Source organism: Protopterus annectens, chromosome 2.part0, assembly GCF_019279795.1.
Source record: "Protopterus annectens isolate FY-2018-M chromosome 2.part0, PAN1.0, whole genome shotgun sequence".
Taxonomy (NCBI): Eukaryota; Metazoa; Chordata; order Ceratodontiformes; family Protopteridae; genus Protopterus; species Protopterus annectens.
Window position 1 is genome coordinate 252,117,712 of NC_056728.1, and position 25,000 is coordinate 252,142,711.

At 43.9% G+C, this 25,000-nt stretch overlaps 1 protein-coding gene across 1 annotated transcript in view; it reads right to left on the reverse strand.

The window, feature by feature from the left end:
• LOC122792731 (cingulin-like) overlaps positions 1 to 25,000 on the reverse strand; it is a 1,533,502-nt gene that overhangs the window by 614,896 nt on the left and 893,606 nt on the right. The gene's annotated exons all lie outside the window — the stretch shown is intronic.

A 25,000-nucleotide genomic window follows, 5' to 3' on the forward strand; every position in this document is an offset into this window, starting at 1 on the left:
CCGGTGAACCGGAGACCGACCCAGCCGAGGCCTCGGAGTCTGGCTTGGGTCCAGGCTGCCTGTCCTTATCCTTGCGTTTTTTGTGCACACCGGTAGTCGGTTACTCCGAAGTAGTGTCGTGCGAAATCAAAGCGTCTTTTTATAGTACGCTTATTGAACCTAGCACAAAAGCAACAACCAGTGATGTTGTAGTCTGGGCCAAGGCAAGGTGTACAGTAAGAATGAAAATCCTTATGAGGTATTTGCTTCCCACAAGAAATACAACTGTTAACTTTTTCTGACATTGGTCTGATGCAAGAAAAGTTTCCCCAACGGGGTACTTAGCTTTACTGAAGACTTCGGATCTGAAATTCGACCGGCACTTGCGAACTGCTTCTGCTTCGGGCACCGCGCGGCAAGAAAGACTGAAGAAAATGGCATCGGATGCATCATATATACCCCCTGGCGCACTGACGTCAGGGAAGAAGCGACAGCAACTGACGCCGGACCAAGACTTTGGAATTCAGGCCAACTGCGGGACAGCCGGACGACAAGATAACCCAAGTGTGATGACTGCAGCAGTGTAACACGATGAACATCAAATTAATTCTAGGACTACTGGGTTCTATGACAGCCTCCATAGACCTGGTCCTCTTGGCATGCTAAACAGTGGACAGCGGGGGAGTCACTAGGAGCATCTCTAGTTCATGACTGGCCCTGCAGTTTATTATATGCCTTTCCTCCCCACTCCTGTCACCCTAAAGTGTTTCACTGGAAGAGGAAGGTTATCCTCATTGCCCTATTCTGGTCTCATCAAGTGTGGTTCCCCTTCCTATGGCTTCACATAGCTCATGCTTCCAGTGTGCTGGATCCTATTCAAGACCTTTTGTCTCACCTGCCTGGGTTGCCCCACCAGGACATACCATCTCTCAAACTGACCACATGGTTTCTCCACTTCCAGTGATGGCTAGAAGTTCCAGCTTTCTTCTCCTATTAACCACATTCTAATATCATTCCAAAAAGCCTCCACAAGGAAAATCTGCAAATGTAAAAGGAAATGATTTCCGATTTGGGCCCATCAGAGACATTTAGATTCCTTTTCTGCACTGATTCCAGATATTCTTCATTTCCTAGCCTCCATTTTCAAGGATGGAGTTAATTATTCCACTGCCAAGGTACAACTGGCTGTTATCTCAAATTTTCTCCTAGGCATGGATTATTCATCTCTAGCTTCCTTAAAATTGTGTAAAGCTTTCCTTAAGGGTGTCTTGCTACTTTGGCCCCCAATTAAGGACCCTACCTCTCCATGGGACCTTATGCTAATTATTCATGCCCTTACTCGGTCTCACTTTGAGCCATCAGCAAGGACAGAGTTGAAAATTTTGTCCTGGAAAACTGTTTTTCTAGTTGCCATTACCTCAGCTAGATGGGTAGCTGAACTCCAAGCCCTTTTTTTCTCAGCCACCTTACCTGATTTTTCACAAGGACAGAGCATCACTTTAGATAAATACTTTAGGTAGAAAGGAAGAGTCAGGAACTAACCTCAACCAGTCAATTAATCTACCAGTATTCTTTTCTAAGTTTTCCAATACGGGAGAATACGTTTCATTTATTGGATGTTCACAGACAGCTCAGACTTTACATACATAGAACTGAGGAAATCAGAACTGTTAGGTATCCTTTTCCAAAGCCAAATTAGGTACAGCAGTGACACAAGTGAGTCTAGCCAGACTGTTCATTGATTGCATTACATTTATTTACAGGAACAAAGGCAGTCATTACCAAAAACATCATAAAACACATTCCACCAGGTCTATGGCCACATCATCCGCTTTTTGGTGTAAAGCATCTACAGATGACATCTGTGTAGCTGCTACATAGTCCAGTACTCATACCTTTATAGCTCATTACAAACTGGATACATTATCAAGAAATAGGGCAAATTTTGGCTCCATGGTACTCTGGAATACCCTTCCATGAGGACCACCCAAGGTTACTCTAGCTGGGGAATCTGTCCCATCAGTTGTGAAACAGATATTATAGTTATGTACTCGCTATAACTCTACATCTCTGTTGCCTGTTTTCATTCATCCCCAACTTTTCACCCACCATTCCCCCTTCCCTTTTTTGTCTAGATCATGGTTTTGACCTGAGGGATATGCCTGATTAGTTTCTGCTCTGTTTGCTCCAGAGTTCTCCTCTGATTCTTACAGTTCTCCACCTTCCCACTTTGTCATCTTTAACTCAAAGATTACTACTGATAGTTTTCCCATTTTCCATTGGGATTAACTAAAGAAAGTGCAAACTAGATCTGTGGTATTTCAGGAGTATATGCGGGATCATGGATAAGGGGAGGAGCTTTAGCTACAGAGCCTAATGTTGATCAAGTGGCAGAGGTCAGATCAGAAACCCATCAGTTGAGGAAGGGTGAAAGACAACACAGATGCAGAGTTACAAGTATAATATACTGCAATTTTTTTTTCTATACAGTTTCATTTTTTTGCATCCTAAAACTCTTAGAAGCTAGCTGGACATATGGCATCAAAAACAGTGGTGCTCAAACAACCTTAAGCTTTCAAATGGCTTGCAGCAGTTCCTTTCTGGATGTTTGTTTCTGGCATATTTTAAATATGAAACTTATCTAAACTTCCATGTTTCACTAATGGTTCAGAGTGATGCAGATAAATGGCAAATGTGGCTGTAAGAATTTTACATATCACTTCAGATACAAATTATAAAACGGTTTCAGTGCTGTACGACATCCACGTCTACCGCTGACATTTTAGGGAGCAAGTATCAATGGTTAGTGATGCATCTTTCATTGACTTGAAGGTCTTTGCATTACCTGTGGTACTGATGCTGTTCCTCCAATATTCTCACAAACTACAACAAAGTGTCATGATTCAAAATATCAGAGCTAAATATGTCAAACATTCTGTGCTGTATATGTGTGTGTGTGTGTGTGTGTGTGTGTGTGTGTGTGTGTGTGTATATATGTGTGTGTGTGTGTATATATGTGTATATATATATATATATATATATATATATATATATATATATATGGGTCCCCTACTATTTGAAGCCAAACGCCGACACATAAATCACCGACACCAAACGACCGACAACAAAAAGTACCGACAACGCAAAACACCGAACACCATAACACCGACACACTACACGTAAACAACACAGTACACTACAGGACATATCCACTAGCCCTAACCCAAACCCTAACCCTAAGGTCCGACACTACCGCACACACTCCCTACCTGCACCCTAACCCTAACTCACTTACCCACCCCTAACCCCAAGCTCCGACACTACACACTCTCCCTACCTGCACTAACCCTAACTCCTTACCCACCCCTAACCCCAAGCTCCGACACTACCACACTCTCCCTACCTGCACCTAACCCTAACTCACTTACCCACCCTAACCCCAAGCTCGACACTGCACACTCTCCTACCTGCACCCTAACCTAACTCACTTACCCACTAACCCCAAGCTCCGACACTACCGCACTCACCTATCACACACCCTAACCCTACATCCCTCACTATTGCACACTTACCTGTCCGCTCCTACTCCTAAATCCCTCACTGCATACTTACCAGGTCGCTTACACATTCCCCTTGTCGGTCTTCCGGCTGTCGGGATTCCAGCGTGTCGGTCAACTGCGTTGTCGGTCCTTTCGCGTTCCTCTTCCGCGTGTCGGCGAATCGGCGTTTCGGTAAATAGTAGGGGACCCATATATATATATATATATATATATATATATATATGAGCCGTTAACTTGCATCTTCAGAAGGATATAAAATTTGAGCTGAAATCTTTTGTTTAGGAGAGGCTTTGAACTTTGCAAGAAACCTTCATTTTTTTCATACAAAAATTTCCAGGACATTTGAAAGACAGAAATTAGGCTCCACAAATGTTGACAGACTTCTTTTTGTTGACTAAGATAATCTCACTTGGCTTATGGCATACTTTCTGGACAGACGTATTGTGGTAGTCATACTGATTAAGCATAATGTGGCCGAACTCACAGTGCTGATGCCTGTGATTTGTTGTTCAACAAACCTGAAGATGACATGCGTATTTGTTTTCCAAACATGGCCTACGGAATTTCCAAAGACTACAGTAAAAACCTCCCTTATACACTAATTTAAATGATCCATCTGTTACTCAGAAATGGAAACAAAAACATGGTACTCTGCCGGTATCTCTGACTGATTTCTGATACTCACACATTAGTACTTGGATTGTATTAATTTTAATGGTTCCCACTTAGTTTCACAAACTTTCACTACAAAACTGTAAACTTTTAAATGTTGCTGCTCGCAGCCATGATGCATGACTTTATAGAATATCTGGCATTTTTTAAATAGTTCATTTTTTGTATGCTTTTTTTGCCTCTGTGCCTTTACTACCGGTCATGAGCACATCCATTCCACTTTTCTGGCTATCAGCAGTATGGACGAGGGAGCAGACAAGGATGACCATCATCTAGGCAGCCAGGAAGGTGAAGATGATTAACACCTTGCTAATTACATTGTTCCTACCAAGACACAAATCTTCCCTCTCATAGCTGACTAGAGCACCCATGCCATGGTGAGGTTTCCTATATGGTCTCTACACATTTACACCAACGCACTAATGACAGTTTTAGGATAACAAAGCCCAAGTCTTTGTTGCTGGAAGTTTATGGTCTTGTACAAGTCTCCACTTTCATAGTGATGATAATGCAAAACAAAGAAAACATTACTTCACCCATAAGGATATTACATTGCAGACCAGGCAGTAAAACAGCTTTAGGGGGATTGTGATTTTGCACTGCAGATATGGATACATTTGTTAAGTTTGCTTGCTGGAGAAAGGAATCGGCTGCTAAAACACAAGTTATATGTAACACACCTGAGCAGGAAAATCTCTCTAAATAGTATAGGTAACCTGATGATGCTTGAATACTTCAGTCTGTCAACTGCCCCCCCCCCCCCCCCCCCCAATTCCAGTACCCCAGTTGTCTACTGATATTAAAACCCACAGACATGGCTAATGTGTTCCAACAGTTGAGAATAATAAGGGATAATCTCTCCGTCTGGTACCTCACACTGAACTGCATCTCTGATCTAACCACAGTCAGGTAACATCTCAGCAGAGAAAAATATCCCTTTTCAAACTACAGCATGCTGCCATCTTTGGTAATTTATTATCCATCTTCCAGCAAATTATTCTACCTTCCCAAGTACAATCCATCACCAACTTCCAGCCAAACAACTACAACCAGTGTGCCACTCACCACTGTATTAAAGTTAGTGCAATGTGAACATTGTTTAAGTCCCCACTGTAGTTTCTCAACATCCTGTCTGTGTATTTGATCCAAATCCTCCACCAACTCATCTGTGAGCAGCTAGATTGGGACTTTGGTCACAACTTCCTATAAGTCAGCAAAGCGATTTCACTCTGCCCTTCTGAGATGGGAATTTCTGGTTAGAGGCTTATAGTGCCTGCATATTTGAACTGTTTCTTACTAAAATGGTACACCTTGTTTGCTGTAGCATAGACTAGATCCAGGCCTGTTGAATCTAGCTTTGTTTGTATAACTTGAGCACTAATCCAGGCATTCTTTAAAGTACTCAATTGTATTTATTACTGCTTGGTAGTAAATTGATTAAAGTGTAGCTATCATTCTAAGTCTTTTGGATTAAGCACTTGGGCTCAGACCAGTTGTTTTACATTAGGAAGGTTTGTGGCCTGCACTGTGGTGGCAGGACAGGTAGCTTACATCCTTCCAAGTTGGGAACAGCTGATTGAGGGCTCAGTGTCTGTTATTCTAAAAGTGTATTAGTTCTGGTTTAAGCACTTGGGGTTCAGGCCAGTTATTTTACATTAAGAAGGTTCATGGTCTGCACTCTTGTGGGAGGAGAGGCTGGACTCTGCCCTTCTGAGCTGGGAATTTCTGGTTAAAGGCTTATAGTGCCTGCATATTTGAACTGTTTCTTACTGGAATTGGTACACCTTGTTTGCTGTAGCATAGACTAGATCCAGGCCTGCTGAATCTAGCTTTGTTTGCATGCTTGTTATTTCCCTGAAACGCTAATTCCACCTAAAACGCGGCTTTTCAGCGCTTCTGTGGATCCCTAGTGACATCTGCATTGTTTACTGTACTTATTTCCTTGTTTCACTTGAAAGAAAGTTACTGTTTGTCATTTTTGCATTTAAGTTACCTGTAACACATTGCATTTAAGTTACCTGGCACTTGCTCACTAAAGATATTATATAAGTCAGCACTAAAAAATTAAAAGCACTACACCCTCACAAACTCCCCTTGAGTACCTTGTTCCTCATTGGCCCTTTTTTTTTCAATTATAAAGGAATTCCCAATACTATTCTAGCATGCCCAAAGGTCAGTTGTCAATCTCCTCTCCGGTCCAGCTGGTGAATCTGGGAATCTTGAGGCAATGTTACAACTGCCTCATGTACACAGACAACCCTCGCCTCCTCCCAACAAATTCCAACACATGTGAGAGATGCAACCATATAGCCAAACTGGAGGCTAAGCTCTCTCAACTCAGTACTGGCGAAACCTGTCAGGAGGAGAAGGAAACCACACTCACTACAATTCCAGTCTCACATAGACCTACCACGACAGCAAACCAAACACATAAACACACAAAAACATACTCGGGAGGCTCTAAATAAAAATCTGCCTAAGCAGCAGAGACCTCCAAAGCAGACACCCAAGCAACCGCTACCCCAAAACAAAACACGTGCAACACATAGCTCACGAAGCCAGTGTGCTGAACAGTCACATCCCTTAAGGCTAAACAACACACCTGATACACTTGTAATAGGTGACTCTATCGTCAGACACACTGACGTCCCACTCACCAGGCTGAACAAGGAGAAGGTCACGGTGAGCTGCCTGTCGGGGCGCTAGGATCCGCCACATAACACAAGCACTCAGGTCACTCCAAGGCAAGTACAAATATGACTCAATCATTGTCCATGCTGGTGTGAATGACCTGAGACGTACCTCCCTGGACTACATGAAAAGAGACATAGAGGAGCTCTCTGAGCATGTGGCTCAGGCCGGTATGACCCTGACCTTGAGTAGCATCTTACCCTCACCAAGAATGATGTCACCATATGAAGACAAGATGATCAATTTCAACAACTGGCTTAAGTATTGGTGTCATTCAAAGGGGATCCAATGCCTGTCAGCCTGGGATGACATGCTCGACAAGCCACGATGCTTCGCTAGGGACGGCTTGCACCTGTCACCCCTGGGCTTTCGGATATTGGCAAAGGCTCTTGCTACCCCCATAGTGCCTTTTTTAGGCAAGGCTCAAAAGACAAACCCACCTCCATAGGTATCACAAGGGATAAGAAACTAAGAGTAATGCTACTCAATGCCAGAAGTCTAAACCTCAAGATGCATGCACTCGAAACTCTCCTTAGCATGGAGAACATCGATATCTGTGCAGTAACAAACCTGGTTCAAGGCTACCAAGAGCACCCCAGCACTACCAGGTTATTCCTCATACCATGCTTTTCGGCCCCAAAACTTGGACCAAACCAGAAAAGGAGGGGGAGTATCAATATTCGTCAAAGATACCCACACCTCCAGGTTGGTGGCACAGCACGAAGCATCAGAGACTATCCATGTGCAACTAACAGTGGGTAAAACTGCCTTCCAGTTTATAGCCTGCTACAGACCACCCTCCCAAACCCAGGAACCCCACTCGGCCTTCCTGAGAACACTGGAAAATATGAAGGTCTCATGAAACACCATTATATTGGGCGACTTCAACTACCCAAACATAGACTGGGAGCATTACTCTAGCTCAAAGGTTCTTAGAATTTATAAACTCAAATGCTATGGAACAACTTGTTACCACTCCCACAAGAGGGGAAAACATACTGGACCTGATCATCACCAACATGGGGACTCTATGCTCCAGACCAGAAGTGTATCCCTCACTGGTAAGATCAGACCATAAACTAATCTCACTGGATATTCAAATCCCGACCCCACCCCCTGCCCAGAAAACCACAGTGAAAAACTTCTCTAAAGCAAATTTCACACTCCTCAAAACCGAGGTGGAATCCTTCAAAGCCCCTGGGCCTGTGGAAAATACGGCCCAGACCGCAGAATCCTTTATAAACACATTCTATGAACACCTTCAGGAATGCATGGATCATGCAATCCCAAATAAAACCAAGAACCAATCTTCCAAAGGCAGACGTCCTGTCTGGTGGACCCCAGCCATAAACAAACTATACAATAGAAGGAGGAAGCTACTGCATGATAGAGCAAAATCCCAAAAAGGGAAGGTATCTCTGATCAGTGTTAGCAAAAAACCACGGGCACTTATAAAATCGTCTAAGGCCAGCTTCTAGAGAAAAATTGGACAGGACACTAAGGATAATCACAAGGCTTTCTTTAGTTATGTTAGGAACTTGGGTGAGAATTCCCAGATTTGCTCAGAATTAGTCCAAAATGACAAAAAATACACCAAACCCACAGACATTGCCAACATCCTAGCTGACAGGTTCAGCGCAAACTCCCCCCCCCTCCCCACCAAAAGGGCAAATATCTATCCCAGCAGAGTGCTGCCCCTGACATCGCAGATGCTCAGGTAAGAGCCGCCCTCTCCAAAGCAAAAAACACAGCATCAATGGGACCAGACGGTGTCCCGGGCTGTGTCCTACATGAACTCCAAGAAGAGCTAAACCCAAACATAAAACTACTGTTCAATCTCAGCCTTACCACAGGATATGTACCCAAAGAGTGGCGTACAGCAACAGTGGTCCCTCTCCACAAAGGTGTTGCCTCAACGGATCCTGGAAACTATCGCCCTACAAGCCTGACTAGCTTGGTCTGCAAAGCTATGGAAAGGATCATCATGGACCTCATAAAAAAAAGATACTGGAGACCTACAGACACTGGATCCTACCCAGTTCGGCTTTGTTAAGGGCAGATCCTGCCTCTTAAACCTGGTCGATTTCTTTGAAACAGTCACCAAGGCCATTGATGAGGGGAAGGTGGTCCACACAGCCTACCTGGACCTCGCAAAAGCCTTCGATACAATACCCCACTTGGGCATTATAGATAAGCTCACCAGCTTAAATATAAACCCCTATGTCACTAGATGGGTTGCAAACTGGCTCAAGGACAGAACCCACATGGTTAGAATTGTTGGAGCCATGTCAGACTCCAAGCCAGTTACAAGTGGCATTCCACGAGGCTCAGTCCTGGGACCTCTCCTGTTCGGTATATATTTCTCGGAGGTACAGGCAAACACGGAAGGACTGTGGCTGACCAAGTTCGCAGATGACTGCAAACTGGGCGCTATTATCGACTCTCCAGCCGACACAAGCATCCTCCAAAAGGGCCTCATAGAAACAAAAAACTGGTGCCACAGCCATGGCCTCAAGCTAAACGCCAAAAAGTGTATAGTCATCCACTTTGGCAAAAACAAAGTGCCCACAAATTACCACATAGGTGGTAATCCATTAAGTATGGAAGAAGTAATTAGGGACCTGGGGACCCAAGTTGATAGCAATCTCTCATTTGACAACCACGTGGCCAAAGTGGTTAGAAAAACATTTTATATAGCCCACCTAATCATGAAGGGATTCACATCTAGATAAGGGGAGGTCATCGTGCCTCTTTACTCATCCCTCATCAGACCCATAATTGAGTACAATGCCCCTTTTGGGATGTACCTTACCAGACACCTGCAGCAACTGGAAAGACCCCAAAAGTACCTCACCAAGAGGATCAAAGGGCTCAAACAGATGCCATATGCTGCCCGGTTAAAGAAACTCCAGCTCTACTCAGTGGCATACCGCCTGCTCAGAGGCGATCTGTGCCTGACGTATAAAGCCATGTCCAACCCGGAATCAATGGACATGCTGCACCTCAGAAAATCCAAATCCCATCGAGCTACGCGCTCGAGAGACTCGAACCTCAGCACTGAAATAAATAGGACATGATGGAGGGACAGATTCATAACCCAGAAGCTCCCTTCACTCTGGAATAAAATCCCAGTCCAGGTTAGGCAGAGTCCCTCATTGACTCTCTTCAAGAAGAATCTTGATGAGTGGATGGGGGATTGTAGGTTTACCCCGGGTATCACTTCTGTGTCACTGTTAGACAGAGGCACAGTATACTAACCTCGAAAAAGGGCATAGCAAAATTAATTTTAAAATGGGTGATTAAAGCCAAACACACTCTGGCTAGGCTTATAAATGCCCTAGGGCAGATAGCCTAGTATGAACCTATGAACCTATAAATATGTTCATCCATCTAAATAAACAACATCTTCTGCAGCAGCTTGTGTCATAGCAGCACCCAAGCCCACAAATGGAGCTTGCCAATACCCATTTAGATAGGAAGCATGAGAGATTTTCCAACGCCCTAGCCAAATTTTACCAGTCATACAGATACTACCACTAGACTATAAAAGAAAAAGAAAAATAAACAGAACCAAGGAGGAATATGTCTGTGTGATTCACAAGCAATAATGCATGACAGGGGGTCTGCTAATGTGTAATTAACAACCACTCAGGGGTGTTATGAGGTTCAAAGCCTGACGGTTTGGTCTACAATAAGGATATGATCTACAGATCATACACTCTCTAAACAGGAATAAAGCCCTGACTGAAAATTAGATGAGCCTGGACAGATTACTGACCTGGGTACTAGATGAGAGGATGGAATGAGAAAACAATGCTTTGTCACCACTCTTTGAAAGAATGTACAACAGCTCAGTCTATTACAAGGCTGAAAATGGACACAGGCCAGGTGACCTATCACATGCATCATAAAGCAACATCCACTAACCAGGGAGCAGATGCTGTAAAAGACACAAAGTGGACATGTGTGGCTATGAAGAGAAAGGACCCACATTACGAGACTTCAGTTCATTCAGGCTGCCATGAAAGGTCAATGGATAGCAGAGAAAGAGCCCTGACAGCTGCTAGGATGCTGGCCTCTTACGACTATTTTCCACATAAGAGGAAACAAATGGGCCATCTGGGACACTGAAGGACTGATGGTTGACACTTGACAGGCAATAGGAAGAAAAAGACGGACACCCCCCCCCCCCCCCAAAACAAAAAAAAAAGAAAAAAAAACAGATCAAAGAAGGCAAGTGTGACTGCTGAATATGCACCATTGATACACAAATAGCAGATAAAGTTTTGCTGTGGGAACAAAGGACTTAAGACACTGTAGAGTGTGCTCTTCAAATACTTTCATGGACCATAATGGAGTCTTACTGCTCTGACAAATGATTTACTTCCGCACTGCTTGCTATTTGCTTGTTTACTCTGTTAATCTGTCTGCCTGAAACAACCAGGTAACTGGTAAGGGTAGCGACACGTAGCTATGAACAATGACACTGAACCAAAGGTCTGAACTGTTAGGACAGTGGCAGAATTAAGATGGGCCTTCTGTTAGACATAGATGTACTGCATGGGATTTGTAAGAGAAGGAAAACTTGGTAAGGAATGAAGTGCAGCTGGTATTAAGAGACTTGCTGGAAGACCGTGCACCATGCTGCGGTGAAGCACAGCTGGTATTAAGAGATGCACTGGAGGATAGTGCACTGAGCAGGGTGAAGCACAGCTGGTATTAAGAGATGCACTGGAGGACAGTGCACTGTGCAGGGGTGAAGCATAGCTGGTATTAAGAGGCATGCTGGAGGACAGTGCACTGTGCAGGGGTGAAGCACAGCTGGTATTAAGAGACGCACCGGAGGACAGTGCACTGTGCTGGGGTGAAGCACAACTGGTATTGAGGGAGGCACTGGAAGATAGTGCACTGTGCAGGGGTGAAGCACAGGTAGTATTAAGAGACATGCTGGAGGACGGTGCACTATGCTGGGGTGAAGCACAGGTGGTATTAAGAGTATGCTACTGCCCAAATGCAACAGAATACTTTTCTTCCCACAATCCTGAAAGTCCCTCCTTAATCCAAAGAATGATAGCACTATGTCAGTCATCTTATCTTATTTGCATTTATTTATTTTATTTATTTATTTTACATTTGTTTAAGCCGCGGTGGTACAGCGGTAGCATTGTTGCCTCACAGCAAGAGGTTCTCCTGTTCGATTCTCGGCTGGAGTGCCTTTTGTGTGGAGTCTGCATGTCCTCCCCGCGGTCGAGTGGCCTCCAAATGACATGCATGAATGGGCATGCCTTCGCTGAAGGTTGGGAGTCGGGCTGGCAACTCGGCACCATAAAAAAAATCTACTGCCAATCATTAGCGGACCGGAGTTCCGCTGTGGTGACCCCTAACCAAGAAAAGCCAAAAAGACAAACAACAACATAATTTTACATTTGTTTATCGGGATGGTCTGACTGGATACATGTCCATTTTCAGCGGAGGCCCGGGGAAAAAGCTCCAAGTTAGTAGATTACAGTTACTTAGTGACAGTTTCTTCAGGGTATGGATAAGTAGTTGGTGGTTGACCTTATCAAAGGCATTACAGAGATCTAGGAAGAGATCTGAGGTAAGTTTGTTAATGTTTTGGTTGAGGTTAATGGAGTTAGAGAAGGATAGGAGGGCTGAGGTGGTGCTTTGGTTTGGCCTAAAGCCATGCTGAGAGTTGGCCAGTAGTTTATTCTGGGTGAGATAGTGCATGGATAGTGCATTTTATACTTTTCATGATCAGTCTTAAGTAGGTTGCTTTTTATGATCCTAAATTTTCTCTCACTGGGTCAGCTTGCCAACTTCTTTTGCACTCAGCACATGCACGAGCAAAATCCTTCCATCTCTCCTGCAAACAAAGAAAACAAGACTCCTAACTGATGAGAACACAGTTATGTTGCTATGCTGATGCAAAGCTGAGTAAATGGTCTCACTTAAGCATTGGCGCATTTTTTTCCAGTTCAGTGCTTATCAGAGGGCCATGGACATGTAACAGAAGGAGTACATCAAACGGACTGATGAGGTGATGAATAAAAATGTCACACACAGATGAGCTGGGCCTCTCTCATTCCTTCACATGTATACAGATATGGCTGCTGACTATAGTTAATCATAAAATGGAAACCAATGCTTTTAATATTAAGCTAAAAATTCCATCAAGAATAACTGCTAACCTGCCCACCTTAGGTATCTGAATGTCAACTATGTATGTGTTACTTTACTCATTCAGGCTCTGAAATGTGTTACTTTAATCATTCAGGCTCTGAATGTACATTTTCCACAAATCAAATATCAATAAATACACAAACAATAAATAAATAAACTAACTTTGGACTATATATTTAAAATAAGGAACACATGAAAATGTCATGGTTACAGCGGTCTATAACATGAAAGAAAAAAGTTTCAGAACAGGGCTGTATGAGTCATACATTTCCAGGCAGAGTAAGTTTTGCAGTGTGGTTCTCACAAACCTCAGAAACTTTCAGGCAAGTACATCAATTGGCCAAAATCTAGTTTTGTGACTTGTAGCTTCTAGAACTGTGAGATTCGTTCTGAACTTTGAAGTGTCACTGAGGAGGGGAATTTACCCCCTACCCACACAAAGCAAGAAGCTTACAACTGCTGATACTTAGAACAACCTCTGCATGCGTGGAAAGAGGGAATGTGTGTCTGATAAAACAATCAGGTTTTGCATTCATTCATGAAAGCAGTTCATTTTTACCAGAAATGCATTTGCTGTGTATCCTCTTGGTTAGACACCTCAGATCCTACTAATGGCCTACAACTCTTCTTCATCCTGTTTAGTAATTTAACTGCAGCTGCTTGGGAAAATCTCAAAGCTTCACTATGTGCGACAAGTGATTACATCCAGGATTCAATTCATATTTGAATGCTACAGATTCTGGTAAATAAATCCAAGGCAGAATGATTGTGTTGCTTGTACATTCTCCTACCAACCATTACACAATCTGAGCAAACTGGAATATGCTGTTAAATTCTGTTTCTACAGACTGGCCAGAATACAAAATGCATACACACTCTACTTACTCTGATTATATATATATATAAAAAATATAGCAACTGAAGCACAAATGCTATTATTTTGGTTGACACCTTAAAGTATCCATACTGTTTACTTAAGATATAAACAAAAAAAGAAGTTGTGTCTTAGCATAATGTTCCATCTGTGTTGTTGATCTTCACTAATTCTTGATTGTGGTCTCGATTCCAAACCTCGGAACAAACTCGACTGTTATTCCAGCTCACGCCTTCCAAAACTCTCGAGCTAAGCTCTACCCACAATACTCCTCACCAAATTACCTCAGATCAAGTTTGCAAACTATAGTGACTGCCAAGAAATAATAGCTAAGAGATCATATCTGTGTCCCCATTATGAAGTTGCTCTTTGGGAATATTCGCTCCACTATGAGTTCTGAAGACCGGGGACAGGGAGGGAGGGAGGGAATGTCAAGGACTAGTGAAGATCGACAACACAGATGGAATGTTATCATAAGACATTAACTTCTTTATCTGATGTTGTCAATCCACATAATCCTTGACTGTGGGACAGAGTCTCTACCTACCTGAATCTTGGGAAGTCTCATGGAAGAATATTGCTGAGCACCATCGAGTCGAATGATGCACATCCCCTAGAGATATGGTCCAGTTTGTAATGCGTAATAAAAGTATGAGGAGATGCCCATGTTGCTGCTGCACAAATATCATCTAAAGAAGCTCCGGCATGAAAAACTGCAGATGCTGCTACAGCTCTCGTTCAATGTGTTTTTACAGGTGGAAATCCCCTTATGTCATAAACAAAGGTGATATAGTCCTCAAGTCATTTCACCAGGGTAACTTTAGATAGTGGACTGCCGAAAGAGACTGAAGAAAAGGCAATAAATAGCTGGTCAGACTTTCTAATATCCTTTGTCCTGTGAAGGTAGAAACGTAATTGTCTGTGTACATCTAGTAAATGTAGACAGTATTCTCCTTTACTGGAAAAATTGGGAAAAAAGATGGAGATGTAAAGCCTGACTGATATTTGACTCAAACAACCTTTGGTAGGAAGGAGGGATTTGTCTGGAGGAAGACCCTGTCCTTATGAAAAATTAAGGAGGGGGGTTTGCAGGACAAGGCTTGTACTTCCGATATTCTCTTGGCAAAAGTGATAATTAAAAATAAGGTTTCCAGGACAAGAATTTTAACTTGCTGAAGGTTCAAAAGAGGGATAAATAAGAGACTGAAGTACCAGATTAAAATCCCATGCTGCATAGGATTCTTTATATGGAGGTCTGAGCATTAAGGTTCCTTTCAAAAATGTTTTACAAAGTTTGTGTGACACAAGTGTGAAACCAATATGGAAAATAGATATCATGGCAAGATGCACTCAAACCATACAGGCTGATGAGCCTGTCTCAGAGTAAGGCTAAGACGTCAAACTTTATTTACAGGTGCTGAATATGGATTAAGATTACAGTCTAGTGACCCCTTAGTGAACTTTAGCAATTTGTTATGGTACAATTTTCTAGTTGAAGGTTTGTGGTGGGCCAGAATGATGCGTTGACTGGGGAGGTGAGGAGTGATGCCTGGCAATCATGGGAACAGGAGAAGCCACGCAGTCAGCTTGATATGTTGTAGATTCGGATGAACCAGTCCCTCTGGGTGGGACAATAGGTCTATAGCTGGGTCCAATATCCAGGGTTTCCAAAGCGGAGGAAGGGAAACCAGACCTGTCGAGGCTAGAATGTAGCAATGAGATTTAGTCTGTTTTTCAACCTGTTGGCTTTCTTTAGAAACTGACACATTAGTAGAATCGGAGGAAAGATGTGCAATATAGTCTCTAACTTTGGGGCCAAACAGGGATGATCTGTCAGATGGAGCATTGACAAAAGGAAGACGTAAATGGCTCTGCAAAATCACATAAGCCCATCCAGGCATGTCTCCTAATGGCTACGCCTGAACCTGTTGCTCTTGTCATCCCTTCAGCAGCATGAGCAATTAGCCTCGTGGATGAAATACAGATAGATTCTAGGGTGACCAGCTAAGAAGCAACTTTGTCTCGAACTCCTTCAGCTGCTGCATCTGAAAGGGTATCTGAAAGCTCTTTAATTAGCAGGTGGAGAAATCCAAGAGGTAGACGGCTGTACACGAAAAGCCTCTAGGTATACAGATTCCTCTAAGGAAGGCTGGAGGGTAGTCCAGCCACCCCTCTGCTTAAGGATTTCCAGGATGCCCCCTGAAAGAGTACCTGAAAGCTCTGTAATCAGATCTCTTTGAAGCCTGGTAAAATGTGTCATATAATTCAAGGACCTGAGAGCGAAGTTTGATGAAGTGTACACACACTTCCCAAATTGATCCATTGTCCTAGACTCCTTATTAGGAGGATGGATAGTAGGACTTTCATCAGCAAGTTCCTTCTTGGTGGCTGTCACAACCTCCATGGTGTCCACAGGAATACCTTTGGCCCAGTATTGCTGATCTGTAAGGGAACAGAGAATACAGTCAAGTCTCTTTGGGATTGGCTCAATAGAGTCAGGTAACTTCCAAGTCAGCTGAGCGATCAACTTAACAAGATAGTCAGCGGGTAAAGAGATCCAAGAGGTAGAGGGCTTGGCACAAAAAGCCTCTAGGTATACAGATTCCTCTGAGGATGGCTGAAGGGTAGTCCAGCCACCCCTGTGTTTAAAGATTTATAGGATGTCCCCAAAGGAGATGAGACCACAGGAAGGGAAACCAGATCTGTTGAGGCCAGAATGGAGCAGAGAGAATTATTCTGTTCTTTGGACTGTTTCTTTATAAACTGATATAAGTGAATCGGAGGAAAGGCATGCAACAGAGCCTCTAACTTTGGGGTCAAAGAGGGATGATCCATCAAATGAAGCAATGACAAAAAAAGGCTTAAATGGCTCTGCAAAATCACATAAGAACATCCAGGTATGTCCCCTTATGGCTATGTTTGAACCTGCTGCTCTGTCGTCCTTTTGGCAGCATGAGCAATTAGCCTCGTGGACGAATTGGAAATAGATTCTAGAGTGGCAAGCTGAAAGCAACTTTGTCTCAAACTCCTTCAGCTACTGCTCCTGAAAGAGTATCTGAAACCTCTTTAATCAGCGGATGGAGAGATCCAAGAGGTAGATGGCTGAACACGAAAAGCCTCTAGGTATACTGATTCCTCTGAGGAAGGCTGGAGGGTAGTCCAGCCACCCCTCTGTTTAAGGATTTCCAGGATGTCCCCGAAGGAAACATCTTCAGGGGGTGACTTAGAGGAACCTTCCCCTTCATCGAAATCAGTATCCTCTGAGAAGGACTCTTCAGGGAAGTCCAAGTGCTTCTTCTTGCACTTTTTCTTTGAAGGTACTTCTTTCACGTGGTGCTCTGGAGAGGTATCCGAAGATGACACAACCAAAGTGGTTTGATCCAGAGACTTATGTGTTCTCTGTCCCAGGGTAGAGACTGGAGAAAGCTCTGGTTGAGGGGATGGAAAAGATGTTTGGTGCGACAAGGAAGGCATAGACTGTTTTCCCAGAATGGATAAGGCCCTCTCCACAGACTGGAAGCCATGTCCCCCTGTAGAACGTTGGGAGCAGAGAACCAAAATAGACTCCTTCGGAAAGTACAGTTTTGTACCTACCATAAATGTAGATGTTCGAGTGTATACCCTGCTGCAGTCATCACACTTGGGTTATCCTGTCGTCAGGCGGTCCCGCAGTCAGCCTGAATTCCAAAGTCTTGGTCCGGAGTCAGTTGCTGTCGCTTCTTCCCTGACGTCAGTGCGCCAGGGGTATACAAGAGGCATCCAACGCCATTTTCTTCAGTTTTTCTTGCCCCCCCAAAAGATGGTCAGTAGATAGTACCAATAATAAAAGCTTAGCACAAACACAACATCCCTCCAGCTATAAGCAAATACACCACAAAACTTGTATCAAGTTTTAAGGTATTGAAAGGTTTTAGTGAGGTCAGAGGGGATGGAGGGAGGGTAACCTGGACTGCAGCAGGGTATACACTCGAACATCTACATTTATGGTAGGTACAAAATTGTACTATGTTCATCGTGTTAGCCTGCTGCAGTCATCACACTTGGGTAGAATCCCAAAGCTAAGGATGGGAGGTGGAGTCAAATAGGGTTAGAGGAGGCTAGAAGGCCCTGCAAAACTGCAGTGGCGAAGCCAGCTCTAGTCTTAAGAGTAAAGTGATAAGTGATAGTGTTTGGTGAAGGTGTGTACTGAACTCCAAGTTGCAGCTTCCAGAATATCCTTGGTTGGCTGTAGATGTAGCTGCTGCACTGGTGGAATGGGGCCTTATGCTAGCAGGAACTGGTTTTCCATGATGGGTGTAGCAGAAACATATGCAATGTCCTATCCATTTGGAAATGTTCCGTTTTGAGACAGCCTTTCCTTGTGATGCTGTAGCATAGGATACAAAAAGTTGGTCAGATTTTCTGAAAGCCTTAGTTTTATCCAAGTAGTAACGTAGTTGCCTGTGAATGTCCAAGGAATGCAGGAGTATTTCTCCTTTGTTCTGTGGATTTGGAAAGAAGGTGGGTAAGTGGATGGTTTGATTTAGAGCCACACTGGATACCACCTTTGGCATAAAGGAGGGGTTAGTTCGTAGAGAGACTCTGTCTTGATGAAAAATGAGGAAAGGCTCTACTGTCATGAGTGCCTGTAGCTCTGAGACTCTTCTGGCTGAAGTAATTGCTAGCAGCAGGGCAGTCTTCCATGATATAAACTTTAAGTCAGCTGAGAAAGCTGGCTCAAAAGGTGGCAGCTTAAGTTTTTCCAGAACAAAATTTAGGTCCCAAGTTGGTGTTTGCGCTCTCCTGGTTGGCTTAATGTTTTTTGCCCCTCTGAGATACTGCCTTAGAAGAGGATGTGAAAATAAGGGAGAATCCGTGTTGTAGTGAGCTGAAATAGCTGAGGTGTGGCTTTTAATAGATGAAAAAAAGTCCTTTATGTAACATCTCAGTTAAATATTGTAGAATCTGAGGCATGTCCGGCTGAAGGGTATTTTGGCCTTTAGCTTGGTTCCAGGCGCAAAATCTTTTCCATTTGTCTGAGTAGGCTTTCCTGGTGCTGGGCCTCCTGCCCTCCAGAATGACAGCCATAACAGCTTGTGAAAGAGGGGCTGGCTGGTTGCTTAGGTGATGTGCCATGCAGCCAAATTTAAGGTTTTGAGCTGGCTGTGTAGAATCTGACTGCCTTGATGTGTAAGTAGATGAGGAATTTGTGGTAGAATCCATGGTGGGCCCTGGGCCATGTTCCTTAGTAGTGGGTACCAGTGCTGGCGTGGCCAGTCCGGGGCAATGAGTATCATTCGAGGTCTCTCCATCCTGACTTTCAGCAGCACCTTTGTGAGAAGGGGCAATGGAGGAAAGGCATATACTGTCAGCATTTTCCAACTGAATGAGAGTGCGTCCACTTTCCAAGCTTGATGGTGAAATGTCCTTGTGCAAAATTTTGAAAGCTGATGGTTCTGGGGGTTGGCAAACAGGTCTATGTCTGGGCGCCCCCATTTTTGAGTTATCATTGCAAATACTTGTGGATCCAGTTTCCACTCGTGGGGATCCATGATGTTTCTGCTTAGGTCATCTGCCAATGTGTTCTTTTTTCCTGGCAGGAACTGAGCCTGTAACTGAACTTGGTAAGCCAGTGCTGTGTTCCACAAGGTCAGTGCTTGCCTGCATAGAGGGTAGGAGTGTGTACCCCCTTGTTTATGTACCACATTACTGTGGTGTTGTCTGTCCTTTTTATAAGCTATCCTGGATGTATGAGGTCCCTGAAGGCTGTCAGAGCATTCTGTACAGCTAGCATTTCTTTTTGATTGATGTGCAGATTTTTTTTATCTGCAGTCCATATGCCTTGTCCTGCCATGTGTGCCCCCCAGGCATAGTCCGATGCATCTGTTGTCATAGTTTGCCTGGCTGGGGGTAAGGTGAAAGGCTGACCCTTGTTGAGGTGACATGCCTGTCACCACCATAGAAACTCCTGTTGAAGGCAGGGAATGAGAGGTATCATTGTTTCCAAGCTGTGGCTGTGTTGAGTCCATACGCTTTTTAGGTACCGTTGTAATTTCCTCATATGCAGTTTTGCAAATGGTACTAGTAGTATACAAGATGCCATGAAGCCCAAGGCCTGCAAAATTTTTCTTGCAGGGAGTTGAGTCTTTATTGCCATTATTTTGAAGTATTGAGTTAGTTGTAGTGGTTTGTCTGGAGTCAGATAAGCCATCTGGGCCGTTCTATTCAAGCTGGCACCCAGGAATGTCATATTTTGTGAGGGTACTAGTTTTGATTTCTTTTCGTTTAATGTGTACCCTAGGCAACTTAGAAGGTGTTTTACAAAAGTCAGATGTTGTAAGAGAATGTCCTTGCTTTCTGCTTGGATGAGGCAGTCGTCCAGGTATGGGTATATTTGAATTCCTCTTTGTCTGCAGTATGCAATTACTGGTGCCAGGCATTTTGTGAAGACCCTGGGTGCAGTAGATAAGCCAAAGGGCAGTGCAGAGAATTGGTAATGGGTTGAACCTGCAATGAAACGGAGGTATCTTCTGCAATTTTGTCTGATAGGGACATGCAGGTATGCCTCCTTGAGGTCCAACGGTACTAGCCAAGCTTTCTTGTCCAACATTGGGAAGAAGCTGCTGTAGTGTTGGCATCTTGAATTTGAGTACTTGCAAGAAGGTGTTGTAGAATTGAAAGGTCCAGAATGGGTCTCCAAGCATTGTCCTTTCTGGGGACTAGAAAGAGCCTTGAGTAAAATTCTTGGCCTTGTTCCTGTGTAGGTACCAGTTGAATGGGTCTCATGTCCAGGAGAGCTGTAATTTGTTTTTGTGCCTCTGCCCATTGATTTTGTGGCAAGTTTGGCATTCCTTTTATCCTTGGCAAGGTGTGGAAATGGAATCTGTATCCTTGTGAGATAATGTCTAGGACCCATTTGTCCTTTGTGACGATGCACCAGTTGTCTATAAAAATGCTAATTTTCCTCCCAAGGGAGCTGCCAAGAGATTTTTGCTTGGCAGCTTGAGGTTGAAGTCATTGTGTTTGTCTTCTAGTAGTTTGGGACCTGTCTTCTCCTCCCTTCTGTGTTGCAGTGCCCCATTGTCGAGGTTTGTAAGGGATTTGTACTTGTCCTCTGCCCCTTGGGCGTCTGTATTTACCCCTCTGTGGTCTGTCAGAAGCTGGAAAGGACCAATTTTTTGCTGGCCAATTTCTGCTGAAGCGTGGGGGTTGTACCTGTAGAAAATCTTTGACCGTCTGCATAGATTTTGCCTTATCCTCCATTTTCTTTAAAACCTCTTCTGCTTTAACCCCAAATAAGACATCCTGCTGTAAGGGTGCATCTAGTAACTTTGCTTTAACATGATCAGACAGAGTTTGTTCCTTTAACCAAGCATGCCTACGTATAACAGACCCAGTAACAGCTGCTCTACAGGAAGCTTCCAAGGAATCAAATCCACATTGTAAAGTATGTTTGCCCACCTGTTCAGCTGCATGCAACAGATCCTGCATTTCTTTGAATTCAGACTGTTGAGGGTGCGTGCTCAGTTTTATTTGAGACATTAGGAATTGCTGGTATTTCAGCATGTGAAATTAACAATTTAGTACTCTCATAGCTAGAGTAGCTGAGGTGTAAACCTTCTTCCCCCACAGGTCTAGTGTTCTGGAGTCCCTTTCAGAGGGTACAGGATTTTTAGCCATAGAAGCCTTAGCCCCTTTGGGACCCTGGGAGATAGTCTCTGGGTCAACAACAGGGCTTTTGTAAAGGAATTTGTGAGAGTCAGGCACTCTATAATATCTATCTGGTTTGGCTGGAGCAGGAGGCAGAGAATCTGGATTTAGACTAGATTCTAAGTAAACAGCATCCACAATGTCTAAAACTGGAGGGATAGCAAGTGGTCTGTGCTGGGGGAGTAAAAGAAACTCTCGGAGCCTTTTCTTTGAGTCGGAGTAGTCCTGACCTTCCCAGTGGAAATGATCCCTCATGGTATGTAAGGTTTCCCCAAAGGAATAATCTTCAGGGGGAGAAGCTGAGGGAATGGAATCTTCAGCATTAGAATCTTCATAAGGGGGAAAGGAGTAATCCTGTTCCTCAGAGGAGCCTGAGGACATAGACACTTAATCAGAGGAGGCATAATCCTCCTCTTGTCTATGCCTTTTGTCTGGGGGGGGGGGGTTGGGAACCCCTGATTAAAGAAATCAAATCCTCACCCATTTTAAGCATCTGTTTCTTAGGCATGGGGCCTTGAACTGGAGACTGCTGTGCAGTCTTTTTTAGTTTTAGAGGAGTCTTAAGCTTAGCACAAGATTTTATGGTGAGAGTAGTCGGTCTGAAGACACCTTCTGTAACCGAAGGTGTTTCCGTAGCACCGGCTTCTCCTTCTGCAATGTTGTCGGTAGGGCCTAAAGAAAATGGCTGCGTCAGCCTAGAACTCTCTGCTTGAAAATCCGAAGCGGCCTGGGGTTCCAATTCTGCGGTCGTCAGGGGCTGTGTAGACGCCTCACTGAAAACCGGAGAACCGGCGACCAGCCCAGCCGAGGCCTCGGAGTCTGGCTTGGATCTAGGCTGCCTGTCTATCTTTGCGTTTTTTATGCATGCCGGTAGTCGGCTGCTCCGATGGCATAGTGTAATTAAATTTCCTACCGAAGTAGTGTCATGCGAAATCAAAGCTTCGCTTTATAGTTAGCTTATTGAACCTAGCACAAAACCGACAACCAGTGACGTTGTGGTCTGGGCCTAGGCAAGGTATACAATAAGAATGAAAGTCCTTATGAGGTATTTGCTTCCCACAAGAAATGCAATTGTTAACTTTTTCTGACATCGGACTGAGGCAAGAAAAGGTTCCCCAACGGGGTACTTAGCTTTGAAGACTTTGGACTGAAATTCGATTCGAAAATCTCAGGTGTCGGACGACTGGCACTTGCGAACTGCTTCTGCTTCAGGCACCGCGCAGCAAGAAAGACTGACGAAAATAGCGTTGGATACCTCTTATGTACCCCTGGCGCACTGACATCAGGGAAGAAGCGACAGCAACAGACGCCGGACCAAGACTTTGGAATTCAGGCCGACTGCGGGACCGCCTGACGACAGGATAACCAAAGTGTGATGACTGCAGCAGGGTAACACGATGAACATCTGTGGTTCCCATCCCACACTGAGGCTGCCTCTGAAGAAGAAGCCAGGGTCGAGCTTACATATTCTAAAGCACTGAGGGGCATGAAAGGCTCCGAAGATATCAGAGTTGACACCTGCACTTGGAACCAGCAACGAAGCCCCTTCCCCAGGAGGTCTCTGGTTCTGACAAACCAGAAGAACTCAGGGTAACTATCGGTGCCGGAAAAGGAGTTCTGACGGGAGGAATAGGAAGACGTGTGGAAGAAGGCAAGGTTCCAGAGCTAACAGGGCTAGGAACTGTGGAAGGAGGTAATCCCCTCACCGTAAGGAGCTGGTCAACCAGTCTCATAATATTAAATTTAGACAAACTCTTGGGGACTGAATAGAGGAGGCCGATGGAGATCTTGGTGGCTCAAAACAGGACTGGGAACATGGTTCACAAAGGGATACACTGATGTGGAGTAAGTTGTGTGAGGTAAAATTATTGTCCAAGTATCCTTCGGTTTTGAGTGGTCGGTTGGTACAGAAGGATGTGTTGTCTGCACCAATACTGGTACTGAGGGCAATGATGCTGAAGAGGTTAGGGCAGATGGCATCGATGGCTTAATATCTTGGCCCACCAGTGTCAAGGACCCACCATGGGGGATTTGAGCATTTTAGAAGGCTGTTGCGTGGAGCATGTTGGAATCGAGTGACTTCAGTTTAGAAGAAGACGATGAACTGGCTTCTGTTTTCGGACCAGATAGGGCCTCTATGAAATCTGACTTAAGAAAATCTTTTAAATTTGGTTTTGCAATTCATCAGGGTTCTGGAACTAAACCAGTGACAGATCGCACAGTCTTCTTGTAGCTGGACCACACCGAGGCAACACACACACAGTGTGTCCATCCAAGTTAGGTATTGTCCTTTCACATTTTTGGCACCTTTTGAAGCCAGAGGTGCTTTTAGAGGGTTTATCGGCCATAACGAAAAAACCAAGTCCACTGTACACACAGACACACACACATGCATCTGTTGGACAAGAAAGAAAGTGGCTAGAGCTCTTTTTTTTTTTAAGTAAATAAAAAAGAAAGGAAAAGAAAGAAAGGGAAGGGGAATACCAGCAATGATATGTAGAGTTACTAGAAGGTAAATGGGAGAAATCAACAACGATGGTACTTGAGTTGAGACTACCTAATGGAAAACAGGAAAGAAACCTCACTCACTCACACACACACTAAAGACCATCTAATAGAGGAGCAGGTAGTATATATAGGAAGAGTTAAAGCTAGAATATAGAAAAAAACTGGCTTACAGTTTGAAGAATAAGCTAACACTCAAGAGATCAGAGAGAACGCGTGTGGCACTACGAAGCGGCAAACGAGATCTGATGTAATTTGGTGGGATCACTGTGGGTAGAGCTTGGCTCGAGAGTTTTGGAAGGCACAAGCTGGAATAACGGCAGAGACTGTTCCGAGCCCACAGTCAAGGATTATGTGAAGACTGACAAAATCAGATTATGCATTAACAGAAGAGAAAACAAGCTACGTTAACATTTTTTTTCATTTACATACATAGATTATACACAATATATCTTTTCTTTCTTTACAGCTATCACTCCAACATTACATAATATGCTCAATTCCTGCTTTCAATTAAACTTCAACCCATCTCCTCCTGAACATTATTCAGCATGTATTGTTCCCACACTTACCACTTATTTCAATGCAACTCACTCCTTCCTTTCAAATCAATTTATTTTATCTCTATTATAATATTCAACACTTATAATACAAGTTGGTTTAGACTTTGATTTCCATTTTTTAGTAACTGCTTTTTTGGCGGGCAACAGAATTAAACTTAACAAGGCCTTACTCTGTCTAGGCAATGTAGACCTTGTGGCCCAGCACAAAAGAATCATTTCCTTAGTTAAAACCATTTGCTCATCCAATATTTCTGACAGATGACTCTATAGGGAATTTTTAAAGC